Below are 17,278 nucleotides of genomic sequence, written 5' to 3' on the forward strand. Positions count from 1 at the left end.
CTGCAGCAGGAAATCGTATGCCAGATGCCCACATCGTGCTACTGACTTCCAAGCCTCCAGAATTGTGAGCCACATAAAGCTCTCTTCTTCATAAGATATACAGTCTGTAGTGTTCTGCTAAAGCAATGGACAACTGACTAAGACACTATCGCTCAAATTCAAGAAAATGCCAGTGAGAACAAACTCACAATGTATAAATATATTGGAAAGTTTGACAATAGAAATTTGGGAAGTAAGGATCAGTTCACTAGCGTGTTAGTAAAGTAAGTATTAAAATAATGGGGCCACTTAGGAGACACAATGTGTGAATATTTGATAAAATAGAGCATTGCATAACCAGAGAATTGAATAGTTAGCATAACAGAGAGTTCTAAAACTACATGCTACTATATGGGGCTGGGGAGATGGCTTAGTGATTAAGAGCACTGGCTGCATCCACATGGTGATGCACAATAGCCTGTAACTCCAATCACAAGGGATCAAGTGCTCCCTTCTAGGCTCCTGGGGCACTGCACACATGTGGTACACAGACACACATCTAGACAAAACATTCAGACATATTAAAAATAAATAAAATCTCAGAAAAAAAGTAAGACATGCTAGTATAGACAGAGGGATGGAGGAGAGGAATCTGGTGAGGGAAGGCAACAGAAATCAAATTCTATTTGAAAATGCCATACTGAAACTGGATACTTTGAGTGCTAATTAAAATTTTTATATAAATAAAATTAAAATCCCTACTTATAAGTAAATAATAATACAGAAAAAGAATGCAGAGCATTTGTGTGAACATTTGAGCCATGCACTAGTTACTACATGGCAAACACCCATCCATGCCTATTTAGGAACACTTAGAAAATACGAGTGGAAAAATTGGATTGCCAGCAGCTTTGTGATACCCTCTGTCTCTCTGTGGTGAGGAGTGGGAAAAGGCTGGGGAGGGGGGAAGGGTGGGGAGCCAATTGCTTAAAAAGGTGGGCTATGACAACAGCTTTGAAAAGCAACAGAGATGGGGGGTACACTGTTGGAAGTGAAGTGTTCCATCCTAAAGGCAAATTGCAACTGCCCACAGATCATTGATCAGAGCTTGTCACATGACCCCATAAAGTCCTCCCATGGCCATGTGGGAAGAGCTGGAGATTAAGCATCAGAAGTTCCTAGTCCCCATGTGGGAGCATCGGAGTTGTCTGTTGATCATTAATATTCCTTCATTTAGTGGGAAGCTGCGGCACAAGCTACACAATGTTAATATTCTTGGTGATAGGATCATGGATGTCTGTTAGATTCGTCTTTGTCTAAATATTCCTTGGAAAGGGGAAAGCACCTCTCATTCATCACCCTTTAGCATGAGTTAGACTATCAATCCATCAGATTGAGACAAAGAAAGAAAATGGGATGTATGTTAAAATCAAACACACTGAAAAGTGACGTGTCTTTTACAAAATTACAATAAGCCTATTAAAATATGCCAGAAATCTTCACTATGATAGCCACTATCTGAACTACTCCCCTCTTTCCATCACTTCAGTCAAATGAAAAATACTCCTGGAATACTCATGTAAATTGACATCCCAATGTATTTGACACTTCTCCCAACGTCTCCACTTTGTTCATTCTATCAGTATTGCTTAACTTAGCCATGCAAAAAAACATAACTTGCTCCAAACATCAGTGATATTTTGGCAAGAAAAAAATTAAGGCCAAAGAAAATCTAGCCACCTGTGGAAAAATCAACACCAAATGATTATGCATAGCACTTTAACAGTAAATCAAGACACAATATTCTGTGTTTCTGCAGCTAGAGGAAATGCTTTTTCATGTAACCTTTCACTGTTTTCATGTCTGTCACTTTATTTGATTCTCCTAGTGCTCCTGTAAGGCAGCCAGGACAGCATTTATCATCTGTGGTAAACAAATGAGGATTTCGAAATAGGAGTAGGTCTCTGACATGCCCCAAATCATGCAAGATCAAAGCTGACCTGTTCCGTATCTAGATTTTAGGAGCTGGTCTCTTCCTGCTATGGCATCCTGCCTGTTTGGAACTGGTAAGATAGTTCATCATGAATATTTACCCTGTTTTGGAGACATGACTCAATTCAGACCCATGTCATAGTTTGGGAGTTCTTAGGGAATTACAGAGGAAATTTGAACCTCGCCAATAGAAAACTGGTGTGTTCGATATGTCATGAGCTGTAAGACTTCACATCAGAGCTGGAGAGGATAATACTTCAGCATCAGGAGGGTGGGAACACCATAGTTTGTGCTCCAACTCTGTAGTTCATTTGTCTCAAGGCCTTGAAACTACCTTTACTCTCCAGGCCTCTGTTTCTCCAATGTGTCTAGTGAAGAGACTGAAAGAGACCACCTCTACTTCTTTTTCTGCTTTCAAAGAAGGTGAAATATCTAAATACATCTAATAAAAGGTTGTGCCCACTTTCTGTTTAGGGCCTCCCCTCCCCCCTACACACACATTAAATAAATGCACCAAAACCTGGGATGAAAGAAATGCAAATCAGAAATCTGCATTTATGTATAAAAATATGAAAATCGCCAGATTTTCTAAAATCTTCCATCCATTTTCATATTAACAGATGGGACACAGTTTGATGGAGCCGATCAGATGAAGCAGCTGCCATCTTCGCAGCCACACCACATGAGTGACACTAATGAGGCAGGTGAAACATCCAAGAGCCCAAGACATGCCTCAAGAAACCACTGCTGCTCTGCCAGGGTCATAGTGGGCCTGTTTGTGGGTTTGTCACCAACTCTAAAAATAGACCATGTGGGTAATATTTCCTCTAATGATGATGATGATTATTTATAGTCTGCCCAGGCTAGCAGCAGGCAAGTGTCCCAGGAAGAATGAAAGGATGCTGACTATAATTAAAACAAAGAAAATGTAGAGGTGTTGGCATACGAGAAAAGGGAGCATCTTGACATCACAAGTAGAGTAGTCTCTGGTAGAGTTGATGAATTATCAATAATTGGGAGTTTATTTTAGGATCACACAACATTCGTGGGTGTATTGTTTGATGCATCTACAAAGAAAAAAATGCATCCAAACATTTCTCTTCTGGTGAAAGAAAAGCTTTGCATTACTCTTCTAGATTTGTATATGTTTCATGTCCCCATAAATAATTTGAAAGGGAAAGTCTCCTAATCTGTGGGTCTTGAACACAGAGCAACACAGATTAATTCTGACGATGCTTATTAAGTAAACATTATCTTTCTAACATTGGGAATGCAGATGCTGTGTGTGTGTGTGTGTGTGTGTGTGTGTGTGTGTGTGTGTGTGTGTGTGTGTGATTTCTAAATTAAAATATCGGTTGTGCCATGGATTAGAGTTCAGGAAAGACTTTGCTACATTTCATATGAAAAGGGGGGATGCTTTACAAAGAGAAGGCAAAGCTATAAAGGCAGAGAGGTATGATGCAGTATTTTGCGTTTAAGATTATGAAGACGCTAGCAGAAAGAACAATCAAGTACAGACAATAAATGAGCTCTCTCCTAGTGTTATGTGGAGCCATTGGGGAGTTTCAGTGGGGAGCTTCCACAGCCATGTTTCCTTTAAGAGGATTGTTGGGGCTGCAGGGGGACAGTGAATTAAATGAAATAAGAATATCGTTGAGAACCATTCAGAAACTATTAAAACTCAAGTGAGGGTTGATCAATGGTTTCTGGTAGGTGATAGAAGGAGGAGAAAACAGAAGATAGTGGCTGTGGAGACTGCTCAGTACATAAAGCCTACTGCACAATGGTTGGGACTGAGAGTTGTAAAGTCCAGAAGTAGGTGGCTAGCTATACTAGTGTGATGTGTGAGGTCTGGGCTCATGAGAGAGACCATGCCTCAAAATAAGATGGAGAACAATAGAGGAAGACAACACACATCAACCTTTGGTCTAAACACACACACACACACACACACACACACACACACACACACACACACACACACCACGGAAGATGAGTGTGAATTGTTAATATGTAGAGTTCCCTGTAAGATTCAATAATGTAAGGCATTCCTCACATGGTTAAAGACTTTTTGAAAAATGTTCAAATGGCTATGTACATAGTGATTGCCACATATAGTCATATACATGTAGTATGACACATTCACATGTTAGCATGGCCTGCCAAGAAGCTCCATGGTGTCAGCTTCATTGTCTGCGGTAAGAATCCAAATTCTGTTTTCAGACGCAGACTTAAATCCAGGTGCTTGAATCTAACAAAATCAGACCTATGTCTGAACTAAGTCTATCCACTTCCTCATTAATAGGTTTCTTGGGAATGAAGAAACACAAGAATAAAGAAGGAAGAGGACAAAAGAGGAAGAAAAAGAGAAAGAGAAAGAAGAAGGAGAATAAGAGGAGGAGGAGAAGAATGGGTGGATAGATGTTCAATAGATTCAAGGCTTGGTCCTGAACTGTGAGTCATGGCACTTCTGTTTGGCTTTCATGACTATGATTCAGTTTGATGATTTAAATAAGTTACACCAAGACTTAATTTTCTGAACTATAAAATGGGTACAGTCATAAGTGACCCCTACTTACCTGTTTGTGGTGCCATGTGGATGACTGGTGGATGCCTTTAAAATGCTTTAAGCCTTTGTTCAAGGTTCCCTTAATGTGTCATTACTTTGTTGGTAGTGATTTTAGAGAGCACATAAGCTTCAAGGGTGGTAAGGTTGGGCCTCCTAAAGTTGGTGAATCATTTGTCAAAGGCACCAAAATTGATATAATCAGCAATTTTGGATTTACCTAGACAGCCCAGGATTGAGGTCAACCAACCTATTGAAAGTGCCAGAGAATCTGTAGTTGGAAGAGAAAAGCCATACACCAAAGCCTTGAGAGTAGATACCAAAAGAATAAAAATAAATTTAGTATTAAAAATAAATACAATTTCATTGCAAATCTGGTACCTTGAGTAGCATCCAGCACTGTGCTAGTACTCATTAATTCCGTGGACATTTCTTCTTTCATTCAAATTTCTGTTCATCACAAATAGGCACTCATTAAATGTCAGTAGCATGCCCAACTCTTTCTCTCCAATGTTATGATTCACACCTCCTCAGGTTTGGTTCAAGACTATGGGGAGAAGAATGCTCATGCCTTACTGCTGTTAGAGGAGGAAGAAAGCCTAGGTCTACACTAAATCTGTCTGTCAAGCTCTTACAGTTTTCCCTGACACCTGGCTTACAAGTATTCCCTCTCCTTACTACTCTGCTGGCCTTGTCCTTTCAGTTCCTGGGCTGTATAATTTTCTCTGTCATTGACCACCATTTTACTATTCATACAAAATCTTGTTATCGCCCCCATTTTTTTCTTTTTTGGGTGGATGGATGATGGATGGATAGATGGGTGGATGGATGATGAATTGACGGATGCATGGACAGATGGATGGATGATAATAGATGATGAATGATGGGTGGATGAATGGATGGATAGATAATGCCCACATCTACATGCCTGATTTGTGCAAGATGAGGCATTTACTCTAGCGTGCGCCTTGTATCTAGAGTTCAGGGCTCTGGTCAAATGACTGATAAGAACCAAACTGAGTCTTTAACATTCCTCTGAAACAATCAGACATGTTTTTTCAGCTTTATTAATAGATGAATATATTTTGGTAAATATTTAAAGAATAATAGTGAGAATGAACTGAATAGTCTACTCATTTAACTGTATTCACTGAATGTTAACTTTTTATTGGACATTCTCTGGGGGTCTAGTTGAGAGTCAGTTTAGGATGCTCATTATTTAACAACTCCATAATTATAAATTTGTTTCCTTGTTAAAACTTATTTTTAGGGGTTGGAGTGATAGCTCAGCAGTTAAATGCACTTGATACCCTTCCAGGGGACCTGGGTTTGATTCCAGCACCCACATCAGGCAGCTTATAATTGCCTGTAATGCCACCTCCAGGATATTCATTGCCTTCTTCTGGCCCCTGTGGGTACTACACACACTTGCTTTCACACACTCATGCACACAAGATGAATATATATATATATATATATATATATATATATATATATATAAAAATATAATCTCAACACCAAAACTAATACACCCAATGCTTTTGAGACTTTCTTTTACTGTCTTGCCTCAACCAAAAAACACTTTTCACCCTAATGTTAGTGCATGTTCCCAGTGAGGCCGATGAGATGATGGACATCATCTTTTCCACTCTGGTTTTGCGTCCATCTTGTGGGTTACCCTGTACTGCCATGTTCTCATTTCTATGCTTTTTGTTGACAGTTTCACTGTCTAAATTGGTCCTGAAACACAGAACCTAGTTCTGTATGATGGTTCCCCAACACAAGAGGACTGTGCTACATGATGAAGAGAAAATACGCACACTAGGTCTATTCTGCACAGGCACTGGGAACAGTGCTGTTGGCCATGGATTCAATGCCAGCAAACCAACAATATATATTAAGTGTGATGTCCCTAAATAGAATCTATGGTTGTTTGCTGATGTGTTAATAGAACTGCAGCTAGAGTCTTATACGCACCTGATACCATGTCTACCCTAGAAGCTATGGTGCAGTGTTCGTGCAACAAGCTCAAATGGGGTGACTTGATAGAACATAGTTATTGTGAATAAGGAGAATTGACTGTTTAATCAACTGCTGCCCCAAAAACAGTTAAGTGAGGGTGATTATGAGGGTTTATGGAAAAAGTCATTACAGAGGGGTTGCTTTTTAATCAAGTCTTTAAACATAGGAGCAGAAGGTCAATGAGTGGTCCTTGATGGCAGATTGTTCAAGGATGGGGGAACAGTGTGTGAAGAAGGGGAATATGAAAGACCTGACAAACTGAGCAGCTAAAAGAATAATGGAGTCAGAGAGCATTAGTCATAAACTAAGCTACAGGCAGGAGATTTTAGCCACTACAAAGTTTCTCTGCATAGTTTAAGCTATAGTTTTTATATCAAGGAAGTATGCAGCATGTCAGCTGTGAAAATTGGCTTAATATTCATAATCAAATCTATTATGCTCCTGCTGAAGCCTGGCCCATGTTTCCGTAGAAACCCCTAGTTACACAATGGGACCGTGGCCAGACATTGCCAAGAAAGCTCAGCACCCTGGAGGGCCACTATAGTAATGCCAGAGGGGAAAGTACTACATAATTCCCGGTGAGTCCAATGATCTGGGACAGCAAAAGTATTGTTAGCTTGTAGCATATAGGACAGATAGGAGACAGAGCACTACAGGGGACAGGATACAGAATCCTTCAGTTTCCTACCATGACCCAGTATGTCTGAACCTATCACTCACTTGACATCTAGTATAATTGGGGGAACACAAGAGGTTGCCATTTTAAAAAAGCTTTCCTCAGTCTGGCTGTGATAGTGCACTCCTTTGATCCCAACTCAGGAGGCAGAGGCAGGCAGAGCTCTGTGAGGGTTCCAGGACAGTTGGAGCTACACAGTGAAACTCTGCCTAAAAAATAAATAAATAAATAAAAATTAATTAGTTAATTAAAATTAAGAAAAATAAAAAGCTTTTCTTTCACAGTTCAAAAGCAACTGTTACATACCCTATCAACCAAATAAAGCAGGCTCCCTAATTCCCATCTTGTAGAAAAACAATCCAAATGACAGAGCAATCTTTTTTAAGTTCACACTGCTTGTCCTAAGGACCCTTAAGGGATCATTAGTTTCTCTACTTGAGGCTTGAAGGGGGAGCTCTCCTCAGCCCACCCTTCTGGGTCTCTACTCTGTTCAGTTTGCATAGGCTACTCTACTGCAGAATCCACCTTGTTCCTCTATCTGAACTTCCCTGTCCTAGTTGCTAATGTTGGAGGCTAGGTCATCCCTCAGTTTAGCAAGATCCCCAGAAGCTTCTCTTCCCATGGTAGATTCCTCCTATTCCAGGTCTATATGGACAACGTCTTCATTCCAAACTATTTCCTGTTCCATTTTGTCATGGACTGGGCTGGCAGCTTTTCTGTGTCATCAAAGGCCTGGGACAAGTTCTCATTCCATCATTTAATAAAGTTCCCAGCATTTGGTTGGTGTGGTCTCTCAAAACAAAAAACCCACCACCCAAGGAGAATGTCCTGAGAGTTAATTCAATTGAGATAGTAAGGTTCATGCAGACAAGCATATGCCGTGCATGAATACCATCTGAACTACCATCTGAACTTACCTACCCCTAATTGACAGTTTAATTTCACTGTAGTCTTTATTATGTATGACAACTTCTGAACTTGTCATTAGCATTACTGATAAAGTTGAAAGACAGTTTTATCTGATTATTGTGTCTTAGGAAACAATTATTAAATTCCATACCAATAATTAGAAAACCCTATTATTTCATAATGGGCTCGGTAATGCTACCAGGTTTCCCTCAGACAGAAACCACCACCTCCAAGTGTGCTAAAGTGAGATCTCAAACATTAAGTAATATCTCCTCACCAGCATGAGCTACATTACTGGAGATGGAGCGTGCAAACTAAAAAGTCTGCTCAAGAAAATAATTGTTCTCCGGGTATGAGTGTATGAGTGACACCTGGGGCTGATTCATTCATGACCTTCTGTATGCCTGGCCAAAGTTGTAGACAGAATAAGTATAGGAAAAAAGAAGCTGGGATAGAGAGAGAGAGAGAGAGAGAGAGAGAGAGAGAGAGAGAGAGAGAGAGAGAGAGAGAGAGAGAGAGACTAGGGCAGGACAGGGGAACCCCCCCCCGAAAGATTTTTGCAACCTAAGGACCATTTCCAAAGTGAGAGAATCTATTATTATAACTAGACTGTGTCTGCCCAGACCCCGTTGGAATTCTTGCCAATACTGACTCCAAAACTCTACTAAGCAGTTACTGGGAATCTGACAGAGACATGCACTGTCAGAGCCTCAGGGAGACTTAGGTAGAGTAAATTCTCCTTGGGGACTCATACTGGCCTCAGGAAGGGGACAGCGCCTGAGGACATTCTCCCTTAAGCTGCTTGCCTTGTGGGCCCCAGGCTTTTCCTCCTTCTGTTCCCACTATCCGAAGAAGATATGTCAGCACAGGGCCTGACACACTGTGAAGGTTTAAGATTATATACATGTTATAATGGTCTTCCCTGGTTGATTGAAAAGAGCAGTTGAACTTGGGGGGGGGGGCGTCTGTAAGGCACACACAGGCGCGCGCGCGCGCGCGCGCACACACACACACACACACACACACACACACACACACACACACACACACACTACCAACAGGGGCTCTGACTCACAACCTGTTTGGCACCGCTCTGTCCTCTGGGCTTCCGGAATCTCCCTCTCTTTAATGCACAAAGCCTCCATGGCAGATGTTTTAAAACAGTGATCCGTGACAACAATAGTTTCAGCTACTTTCCCCTCACACCGGAGCATTTTAGACTTGTTTAGCAGACCGTTGCATTTCATAGGCTGAACATTTGAGAAGATATTTCAGGGGATCCCATCCAATAACTGCGGCCCTTAAGGCTGGGTGTGTGTGACTAGGATAGACAAGGGAGGTGGGAAAAACAAGTACAGTTCATAATCCAAAGTAACTTGAAAGCGGAGGAAGGGGGGCTAGGGCTTTGGGGTGATCTCGCTTGGGCACTAGTGTCAGTGTAGGGTGTATGTCAGTGGTTTGCGGGGATTGTGTCTTTGGGGGATCTTTTTGTTTGAAGGGGAAAGATGGGTACGGAGGAATTCAGGCCTCCTAGTGAGTAACCAGGCAAGTGGCCCAGGCCCAGGGGCGGCAGAGTTGCTGTGAGCCAGGAGGACCGGTGCTAGCTCCCGGGTGCAGCTCCTAGTGCCTAGCCTGGCTAGAAAAGGGAACTCAGCTGCTGGGTGACAGCGGGGTGGGATTCCCGGGCCAGGGAGGGGAGGGCCATGGGGCGGGGCGGGCGGGGGCGGGGTGGGGGGGCTGGAAGCAGACTCTCGGGCTGCGGCTGCGCGGGAGAAGCTTGCACAGCGGCGGAGCGGGTGGCCGCGCGAGCAAGACGGCGGGCGGGGGGACAGCGGCGGCAGCGGCGACTCCGGTGAGCGTGGTGCGGACGCGGCTGGGGCGAGGCAGGGAGCGCAGCTAGGGACCGGCCGGAAAAGGAGCTGCGGAGGCGAGGGGGCCTCCCGGGCGCAGGGCGCGGTGGAGCGGGGCGACCGTGGCCCTACTCGCCCGGCTCTCAATGCCCTACAGCCCTGGGCGAGGGAGTGGGGCAGCTCGACCGGGTCTTGAACCTTTCTTCTTGGTTTCGGAGCCAGATGTCTGTACGTCCATTGCTCCCTCTCACTGGGACTCTCTCCTGATTTTATTCCTTTTCCACTCGACTCCTTTCACCCCTCAACCACTCCCACCCCCTAAGAACCTTCAACCCTAGAGCTATTCTTCAGGAGACCCCAATCTTACCCCTTCGGGTTCTCTTGCTCCCTGCTCCCTGTCTTTCTATAGCCCCAAGGCGTGGATGAAGCCTGCCCCAGCCCATGCACACCTGAACCCTTCTGCTGCCACCTGCCACAGAAGTGCTTAGCCAGCAGACAAGCTGCTGCGCCTAGTACCTAGCTCCCGCTGCATTCACTCCCCTCACACCAGAAGTCCGAACTGGAGTCCAGCAGGAGGAGAGTTTTCCAAGCTGGAGCTTCGGGAACAATTTGACCCACTTCTCAAGGCATTGGTCTCGGGCCAGCCATGCTTTTTGGTAGACACACCTGTCTTGCTTGCCAGCTGAGGGACTGACAAGAACACTTCTTGTCAAAATGTACCAGCCCATCCCTGAGTCTTCCTCCAAGCTGCTAAACTTTCTGGCCTCTGTCCCCAGAGACAAGGTCCAGGGCCTTTGTCATTTAAATCTGTTAAAGTTCTCACCCTAACCCCCACCCCTGTGAAGATCTCCAGAATTCTGTCAGCCATCATTGAAGAGGAAAAGATCCACACTTCTGAGTTCTGGGCATGGTTTCTTCTCTGTGGGTGATTCCCTGCCTGCCCCATAGAGAACCCCAGGCACAGTCATAAGGCTCCCACAAGCTTAGTGGTTTCCCTATTAGAAACTTTCCCTGCTCTCAACAGTCACCACCTCTAGATTGGCCCAGGCCATCTGCACAGTGTTGAGTCCCCAGGGCATGGAAAGCTGGGCTGGGACCATGGAGGGCTAGGACCCATGTTGGGCAGCAACAGGAGGGTGGCGTCTGGCCAGGCCTCCACTTGGGAAGACCAGCCTCTTTGGGTGGTTTGCAGTAGGACTGAATTTCACATAGCTCCTAGAGGGGTTTGAGGGTTTCATGTCAAGAGAGGAGGCAGAAGAGGGGCTGTTTTCCTGCCTGTTTCTGACTGTCGTGTGTTGCTATGGTGACACTTTGCCTCTTCCTCCCCCTGACTCTTCTGGGAGCTGGTTTTTATTGGTCTGTTGTCCTGTCTTTTATGGCTCTAATTTCTTCTTTCTACTTGCTCTGAAATAAACAGTCATAAACATGGGCACTGGGCCCAGGCTGGGGGCTGGCAGAACTTCACCTCCTGCAAGCCCAGAGCTCCTGCAAGGAGAGAAAACTGAAGGTGGGGGTGGGTGGGATGGACCTACCATGCTCCTTCCTACTCTCAGCTCTGGGGAAGAGACAGTTACATCCCAGGTGGGGTGCATAGTTGGTGCCAAACACTTGTAGAAGCTCACTGGGGTGCTTTCGTGTTCAGGATAGTGTTCTAGGTGAGAGGAGTCCCCCACCCCCACTTCGCAGATGTGGCAACTAAGCTCAGAGCAAGTGATTTGTTTCCCATGGGCTCCCACTGCTGTGAACACACAGTCAGTCCTCACATTTGATAACTGAAGGGATGTCATGGAACTGATGTATGAATCTCCTGCTTCCCATTCTGTTGTGCCTCCCTGCTCTGTCTCTTAGAGGACTTCCACCCATCAGGAGGTCAATTAGAAAGGGTTCTAGTTCCCTAACCCTGGTTGAGCTGCTGTACTCCTGGGGATACAGGCTGCCTTCCATGCCCTTTGTGCATCCTGAACCCTAAGTGCTGGAGACCCAAGCTGAGAGCAGAGTAAAGCCACTTGTGACTTCCTGTTTTTACTCAGCACTGAGAAGAATTCAGTTTGCTTGTTCTCCCAGAGCCTAGATGCAACCGGATGAGTCAAGGACACAGCCAGCCCTGAGCGAGGAGTTCCCAGAGAGTTAACCCCGGGGCCAGAATATCACCCACTGTCCCCTGTCAGTGACACTCTTGCAGTGGAGCTGCCCCTCCCGTCCTGGTTATTTTTCTCTTCCTTGCATTCTCTGTCTCCTCTTTGTATGGCAATGCTCTGGGCTTGTTGTGTTAGGGCAGCATGAAAAGGCAAGGGCATGAATGGCCTGCCTTGCTGTAAACTGTTGACCCAGAGGAAGTCAGTTCACTCACATGGACCTCATTCTGTCTTTAAAATAGACTTGATAGCATCTTTATCTTTCCTGCTTGATATTGCTTCTTCTTTTAGGATGGGATGGATTAGCCTGTCAGGTATGTTTTGAATGGATGGTTGGAAGGCGGAAAGACCTTTAATTCCCCTAGTTTATGTTGGCGGATCTCAAATTAGAGAGATGCCTTGAGCCACTATTGGCAGGTTGAAATTTTTAGGATGTTAAGTCATAATCTCTCAAGGCTGGTGGCATTTTCTCAAGTTATTTTGTGGCGTGTTCATAGAATGCACACCTTCATTTATACACCTTGTTTTTTTTGTAGCAAATACAGTGTGGGCATCATGGAGACACTACTCCCATTTCTAAACAATGTGATCTGGTGGAGGAGGTAGACCTTGGGATAGAGTCTTGTGATGTAGGGGGGGGGTGTGTTTTAACAAAAGGATAGGTGATGTGGGAATCTAGAGGTTAACCTCTTACAGTAAGTCAATTGACTTATTTGGTATTCTGGGCTTTGTGAGGGCAGTACAGCTACTGTCCTCTTGGGATGCCCTCATTTAGCCTTCATAGAGTGGGATTATTATCAAAGAGAGCCCCTCCTTTAAGAGCCAGTCCTGCATGCCTCTAGGAGTTTTGACTCATTCATAGTAGCCTCAGGTTCATACTTCATCTTGGTTAAAAATCCTGTCTGTGGTGCCACAAGAATTCCAAGATTAGGTCCTACAGTGGTTGGAACAGGGAGAGGATGTTGGAATCAGACACAAGTTGAAGCTTCGTCACGGTGTGCTCTGATTCGGGAGTCCTGCAAGTCTAACCCGACCTCACTGAGCCTCCATTCTTGTGGCAGTAAAACTGTAATACTTATACGTGCTGTAAAACTCTAATACTTACACTTTCCGTCTTTGGGATTAAATGGTCTTATGGGTTTATAGGACCTGGCATGGTGCCAATCTCACACTAGACTTGCTGTTATTTAGTTGTATTGATTAGAAAAGAGTTCTCTTCTTACTGGGCCTCTGGGGCCTCCTAGAATCTCAGGAGATGGCTGTCTGAATAGATTCTGGCCCTTGGAGATCTATTCATTATCTAGAAAACTTAAAAATTGTCCACCCTCGGACTCCTAGCATTGCTAGTTAATCTTCGAGTTATATGTCACCAGATAAGACATGTTCTCCACCACCAGGGCAAGTGCCAGTCTCTAACACTTTTTGAAATGCAAACACACTTCCAAAGTTGCAGGAATGCATTTTTATCTAGGAGAATCCTTTAAAATAAATGTTTGCTTAAGAAAAAATCCTGTACCTTTCTAGCTGCCCCTTATTTGATTTTTTAAAGTGAGAATATATATGTTTACATATTTGCTTGTCTCTATCCTGCAATTAAAGAAATAGGGGGCAGGGAAGTAGAATCACTTGCATAGTGTTGTCAGCTAGTAAGAGGCAGGGCCAGAATTTAAAACTAAGTCCCACTTACTTTTTGTGCCATGGCATACAATTTTGTCATTTCCTTGGCTGGTATGTCAGTGACCCAAAATAAGTGTGTTTGGCGAATCGGGGTGGATTTTAGTAAGGGTGGAACTAGTCTGTGCTGTAACTCAGACTCATAGTAAATATTTAGAAAGTTTATTAGGGTTTTGCTCTCAATGCCGCATTAACAAGGCTTTCCGCAGCTGGCTGCGGGTTCCTTTCCACAAGTGATGAATAGAAGAGGAGTTTGACAAGTCTTAGTTAAGAAAAAAGGGTTGATGGAATTCAAAGTAGTTTTGTTAGCACAAGAATGGATTGTTGGTTTGTCATTAAAATAGCCCAAGTCATTGGGCAGGCCAGGATTTTACCATTGGACATATAAATGGAAAACATCACAAGTGTTTCCCTGGAGTGTGGAATTAGAGACAGGCTACCCAACAGAGTTCCAATGGTTGATAGCAGGCAGCCATGGGGGCAGGGAGTTTTTCAAAAGGTGATGTGGATTTAGTCTGTCAATACAGTTCATGACTAGGAAGATGAGAGTGAGAAGTAGTTTGTGAATTGTTCCCTCGCCTTCTCTTGGTAAGGTGGAAGCTGGCTGCCCCACCTGACCCAAGTGCTGAAGACAGGGACCACTTTTCCCAGCAGTCTACTTACCAGGTCCAGCTGAGCACTGCAGACAGATGCGTTTCTATTTGCAATTATCTCAGGGCCTCAGTCTGGTGTCTGCTTATTTAATGACTTCACTTTCTAATAAAAATTCTGCATGGCATAGATAATTAGATTTTTAAAATGAAACTGGGAAATAGAGTGCCCCCAAAGAGTTTAATTGCAGTTTTATGATGGATCAAGCATAAAAAATGGGACCATTCATGCCTATAACAAATGCATACCATGTGGGTCCATGCCCTTTGCCTGCACTGGGTTGAGAGCATACAGCTCAGTAGGGTATCATCCCTGCCCTCATGCAGCCCTCACTCCAAAGGAGAAAGTATCTGCCTAAGCATGGCCAGAGTCATAAAACAATTATCCAGAGGAAGAGGAAAACTGATGCATCAGATGCCGGTCTCCTCTTCCATTTAGGTGTCATCTGAGGGCATATCAGTTCCCTCTTGAATGCTGAAATATAAGAGCATGTGCCCGGAGTAACAGCTGGCTTCAGCAATCAACATCCAGCCTAACTTCCAGGATAAGGGAGATGGAGCAAGCAAGTCCCTGGGCTTGTATTACTGTCATCCACAAAACAGGAAGGATTTGATGGCTTGAAAGGACTTTTCCACATCTAATCTGATGATATTTCAAAACCTTTTGGTTTATTTTACCCAGTGACCAGTGCTGAAGGGACCTGGCAGCCTCAGCTTTGTTGAGAGAGAGAGCTGGGACTTGGGGGAGTCAAGAGTACTCCAAGGGAGTACTCTCAGGCCAAGGAAACCCTGCTCCCCCCAAGGAAAGGACCCATTTTCTAGTGGAGCACCCCCCAAATGATTGGAAGTCAACACTGATGAGAGCAGAAAATCAATGAAGCTCACTGGAGTGGAGCAAAGCTAAAGCTAATACCATATTCTATAACTTTCATCAAGGTGAGTGGAGAAGAGGCTTGGGCTCACAGGTGCCTTACCACCTACAATTGTCTTCTGTTGTGAGTTAATGCCCTTAAAACATTTGGGGGGGGGGAAGGTTAAATGAATCTAGTCGTTTTAGCGAAATTAAAATGCATATGAGGATGAACAATGAACAATATCTTAACCCACAGCCTTGTAGTTCTTTCAAGGCCATTGGCAACTTGGTCCATTCAGGAGCAGTGATGCAACTGATTCCAAATCAGCCAAAGGGGAGAGGCAGTGGACAGGAGCATGAGTGGAGGATCAGAAAATAATAACAATCTTACATCCACACCATGTTCTCATTCATTTGCAACCAGGGCTTTGACAAGTTGCCCCCTCTGTCTCTCTGTCTCTGTCTCTGTCTCTCTTACACACACACACACACACACACACACACACACACACACACACACACACACACACACATACACACACACACACACACACACACACACACGTGTCTTCTGTTGCCTTTGGTACTATGTGGGCAGCAGCACTATTTAAGGAGCAATAGAAGATCTTGTTGGCAAGATAGCACCAAGCATTTGATAGCCATCTGGGGCAAAGTTCTGAAGAACATGCATAGCAGATATTAACTGTGCCTTGTGGCTAGGGAAGCTGGCGTCCAGAGGTTTTTGTAGGAACTTCCATAATATTGCCTCACTAGGAAGATGGCCTCGATGGTGTCTGCTCCTATGTAGGTTGCCTTTCAGAACCATTTTGTCTCCATCGCCCACATTGCAGACAAGAACCACATGTATGTGAGGAATGTGGTACTCATAAGCAAGTGCCTTGGTAAAATACTTACCTCATAAAGGTAGCAATTCCATGCTAGCCAGATGTGCATCCATACTTTAAAGTTGAAAAATCAAACCAAGCTTGTGTTGTGTTTCCCTGTGACTGACTGATGTCTTGTTTTTCCCTGTGACTGACTGATGCCCTTTGCTCAGCCTACTTTGCCAAAAGATGTGATCTGATAGGGATGAGCTGAGTCTGAACTCGGCCTTGCAGAGTGGCGAGTCCCTCCCCGTTGCAGCAGGTGCCATGCAATGTATTTTTCATACTCTTCCCTGGGACAGCTGGCAACCCTGGGAATACAATAGAACTATGTTCTCAGCTTACAGAATGACAGAGTCAAATGTGCATGAATACCTCTGGTGTCTTTCTTTCTTCTAGTTTGAGGGGGGGTATGGATGGAGGGTGGATGGGTAGGAGATATTAGAATAGGAGAGATGTAGAGGAAAAAGAAAGGAGTGAAAGTGAAAAGTGAAGAAGAGATAGATGAGGGGGAGAGGGAGGAGAAGGAGAGAGGAGGAGGCTGGAGGACACTCCACAGCTCTGCAATTCTGTGTAATGCCATATGCCTGGGAGTCCTTGGGCTTCTTTGAAGCAAACAGATATGATTTGGAATCTTGGCATTTCCCTTGGTCAGATTCCTAAAGTCTCTAATATTTTCTAGTTCCTGAATGGTAGTTGATGATGCTTGTGTCTTGTGGATGGTATGAAGGATATGTGGATTACATATTTATCAGGTTCTGTTTCTGCTTGGCTTTGAATAGAATTTGTTTGAAAAGTTTTGACTGTTCCTGTAGGTTCCTCTTTGGTTTTCTGATGTGAGCAACCACAAAACTCCCCCCACCACAACCCATTACTGAATCTTCTCTGAAAAGTCCCTTCTTGCAGACCCATGTCTCTAGGAGCCTTCATTCCCTAACACACACACACACACACACACACACACACACACACACACACACACACACACACACAATAATCTTGTAGTACTGATGAATCCTAACAAGGAAAACCAAGAATCAGTCTGTGTACATTTTATTATTAGTCTCCTTGCTCATTTCTTTATTTCT

The sequence above is a fragment of the Cricetulus griseus genome, chromosome 7, assembly GCF_003668045.3.
Source record: "Cricetulus griseus strain 17A/GY chromosome 7, alternate assembly CriGri-PICRH-1.0, whole genome shotgun sequence".
NCBI classification, from domain to species: domain Eukaryota; kingdom Metazoa; phylum Chordata; class Mammalia; order Rodentia; family Cricetidae; genus Cricetulus; species Cricetulus griseus.